The sequence below is a fragment of the Chrysochloris asiatica genome, unplaced genomic scaffold, assembly GCF_000296735.1.
Source record: "Chrysochloris asiatica unplaced genomic scaffold, ChrAsi1.0 scaffold00314, whole genome shotgun sequence".
Lineage (NCBI taxonomy): Eukaryota > Metazoa > Chordata > Mammalia > Afrosoricida > Chrysochloridae > Chrysochloris > Chrysochloris asiatica.
In genome coordinates, this window is record NW_006408832.1 from 3140787 (window position 1) to 3144737 (window position 3951).

General features: G+C 46.5%; 1 pseudogene; it reads right to left on the reverse strand.

The window, feature by feature from the left end:
* The window catches only part of LOC102841690, a 67795-nt pseudogene that overhangs the window by 35287 nt on the left and 28557 nt on the right, over positions 1–3951 (reverse strand).

A 3951-nucleotide genomic window follows, 5' to 3' on the forward strand; every position in this document is an offset into this window, starting at 1 on the left:
CCAGCTTCTCGTATTATTTGCTCAGCATACAGGTTGAATAAGTATGGTGAAAGAATGCAACCTTGTCGCACACCTTTTTTCATTTTAAACCATTCAGTGTTCCCATGTTCTGTTTAAACAACTGCTTCTTAGTCCAGGTACAGATTCCTCATGAGAACAATTAAGTGTTCTGGAATACTAATACTTCACAAAATAGCCTGCCCATTCTTTGGGCTCCCTTTTGACTCTTTTGGTGAAATTCTTTGATGCACATAATTTTCTAATTTTTAGAATGTCCCAGTCATCTATTTTGTCTCCTTTTGTGTAATTTTTGTAATGTTTGGTAGTCTGCGTGTGCCCTGTATTATAGCCCTTAAATTTGTCCCTATTTTTTCACTGATGACCTTTATAAATCTGGGATTCACATTCAGGTCTTTAATCCATGCTGAGTTGGTTTTTGTATATGGTTTGAAATAAAGGTCTCGTTTCAGTCTTTTGTGTGTCCGTTTCCTTTATTATTCTGGGATTCACATATAGGTCTTTAATCCATGGTTTTTGTATATGGTGTGAAATAAGGTCTAGTTTCAGTCTTTTGCATGTCCATTTCCTTTAATATTCTGGGATTCACATGTAGGTCTGTAATCCATGCTGAGTGGGTTTTTGTATATGGTGTGAGGTAAAGGTCTAGTTTCAGTCTTTTGCGTGTCCGTTTCCAGCTCTGCCAGCACCATCTATTGAAGAGACTATGAGTTCCCACTCAATGTACTTTGGCCCTTTTATCAAAAATCAGTTGGCTGCTATGTTGTTAGGTTGAATTTCTGGATTCTCGATTCTGTTCCATTGATCAATGTATCATTCATTGTACCAGTACCAGGCTGTTTTGACCACTGTAGCCATGTAGTAAATGTTGAAATCAGGGAGTGAGAGGCCTCCAACTTTCATCTTCTTTTTAAGCAGTGCTTTGCTTATCCTGGGTCTTTTAAGGAAGACCTTAGAAGAATTGATGCACTTAATTTATGGTGTTAGAGGCGAATACTGAAAGTACCATGTACTGCAAAAAAGAACAAACAGATTTGTGTTGGAAGAAGTACCTCCAGAGTGCTTCTTGGAAGCCAGGATGGCCAGACTTCATCTCTTATAGTTTGGACATATTATCAGCAGGGACCAGTTCCTGGAGAAGGATATCATGTTTGGTAAAGTGGAGGGCCAGAGTAAAAGAGGAAGACACCCCCCCACCCAACCAAATGGATTGACACAGTGGCAGCTGCAATAGGCTCAGGTGTAACAACCATTGTGAGGTTGGCCAAGAACCGGGCAGGGTTTCATTCTGTTGCGCACAGGGTCACTATAAGTTGGTACCTACTAGATGGCCCTTAACACAAACAAGGGGTTTTAGTACTAGGATTTTAGAGTTTGAGGTAATGGATTAGGGTTTGAGGGTTGGGAACTTGGGTTAAGGTTAAGATTGGGTTTATGATTTAGCACTGTTGGTGGTGGTGGTTGTGTGCCTTGGTGTCGGTTACGACTCATAGTAACCCTGTATAGGGTTTCTGAGGCTGTAAATCTTTACAGGAGCAGAAAGCCTCATCTTTCTCTCACTGAATGGCTGGTAGTTTTGAACTGCTAACCTTGAGGTAAGCAGCCTGACTTGTAACCAATACACTACCAGAGCTCCTTATGAGTTAGCATTAGGGTTTGAGTTTAAGGGTTACAAGGTTAGGGCCTGTCCTCTTGTGGTTCTTGAGGCTCCCTTTAAAGGGTCTAGGAGAGGACCGTTCATCATTTCTTCCAGCTTCTGGTGTCCCTATATTGGGGCTCTAATCTGTTCCTCTGTCTTCACATAGCCACCTTATTTCTTCTCCATCTTCTCTGTGCGTCTCTATAATGACACTGCTCATTGGCATCAGGGCCCATTTCATCTTTAGGCCTTTAAATTAACTTCATCTTCAAAGACCCTTTGTTCAAATAAGATCTAGGTATAGGGGTTAGGATATGCACAGTGTCTGGGGGAACACAATTCAGCTCACTGCAGCAGGGTTCTAATGTGGCGCTACAGGATAAGCACTGGACTGCTAACTATAAGGTCGGCAGTTCAAATCCACCAGCCGATCCTCGGAAACCCTATCCAGGGTCACTATGAGTTGGAACCGACTGGTCGACATTTCAGAACAAAACGGTAGGATGGCTGTGGAGGGAGGTTAGAAGCAGCCCCACTCCTGTGCCTTCAGGACAGAGGGCACCTGGAGAAAAGCATCACTAGCCACCCCACAGGGCCCTGAGCGAACCTGTGGACGTAGTTTCACCTGTGGGAACTTCCCCTGCAGCTGCTCTGGTCAAATAGTAACGGAAGCCCGCTCCCAGGAAAGGAAAACTTCCTCCGCCTGAAGCTGCCTCCAGCGCCCTCTACTGACAAAGTGTAACATCGTTCCAGCTGCCTAAGGAGAAACACTTAATTGTCTGACCTTCTCACCCTGTCGGCAACAAAGGGTGAATTTAAAAATGAGAGGCTTAGGGTTGGAGCTGTCACCCTGAGCTCCCCCATTGTGCCCCAGTGGTTTTGGGCAGAACCAGCCATAGCCTGGGTGTGGGGTGGTCAAGACCTGAGAGGGGCCAGAGAGACTGTCCTGGGAAGGGGCAGCGGAAGACTGTGGGCGGCTGACGACCAGGTCCAGGTCTGTGCAGGACCCAGGGTTCTGAGACCAGAAGGAGAGGGCAGGTGGAACACAGCCAAGGAAATGGACAGCTCAGGGGTCCTGGGGACGCTGAAGTCTGAGGAGATCTGGAGAACTGAGCTCCCTGGGGTCTCAGGAGTGAACAGGAAACGGGGGCGGGGGGGGGGGGCTCTTTCCTGATAAACTAAACAGGCCCAGACTACACTCTCCAGTCATTTAAACCAGACTGCTGTTAAGTGACGTGGAGCCAATTCTGACTCATAGCAACCCTGTACAGGGTTTCTGAGGAACAGCTAGTAGATTTGAACTGCCAACCTTGTGGTTCGCAGTCAGCTGTTTAGCCTAAGTGCCATACCAGAAGTTTAAAACCCAGACTGTAGACTCACATTTTCAGTGGCCGAGCTGCTGTGGAAATTTGGGCTGAGAGTTTGAGCTCTTTGTGCCTTCTCCAATGGGGGGATGAGGTCGGTGGCCTGGGCTACAGCTGTAATAAATGTTTGGAGGCAACATTTATTACAACAAAAGGCCAAAGCACACGCAAGAGGACTCGCTTGGAAAGAAAACCACAGTCAACAACATACTTTAGGGACCCTACTGGCTTTTCTACCTCATCCCTTGACATGAAAGTAGAAGATCTGTTCAGGTACTCTGCTCTTTTTATATTCTGACAGAGTGTAATGGGGTTATCAGGCTTTCTCTGAAGCCCCTCAGAGCTGTGCAGGTGGAGGTACATGGTGGTCGCATTTCCTTCTCCTGTGTTCAGTGAGGTGTGACTTCTGACTAAAGCCTCGCACACACTCCCCACAGACATAGGGCTTCTCCCCTGAGTGTATCCTCTGATGTATAGTGAGGGCTGACTTATGAGTAAAGCCTCGCCCACACTCCCAGCAGACATAGGGCTTCTCCCCTGAGTGTATCCTCTGATGTATAGTGAGGACTGACTTCTGACTAAAGCCTCGCCCACACTCCCCACAGACATAGGGCTTCTCCCCTGAGTGTGTCCTCTGGTGTGTAGTGAGGTGTGACTTCTGACTAAAGCCTCGCCTACACTCCATACACTTGACTTTTGCCAATTCTTGAGATTCCTACCCCCAGGAATAATTTGCTTGTGTCCTCAGCATTCACTTTCTGGCCTAGACTGGGCTCTGTCTCCATCATTCTCTTAGCCACCCTAGAGCTCCCCATATGTCCTTTGGGTAGTTCAGAAAGGGCCTTTGAAATCTCCTCCTGCCTTGTCCTTTCAAACATGGGTTTGGGCTCATCTCCTGTCTCTACAACTTCTGCTCTGTCATTCCAAGTG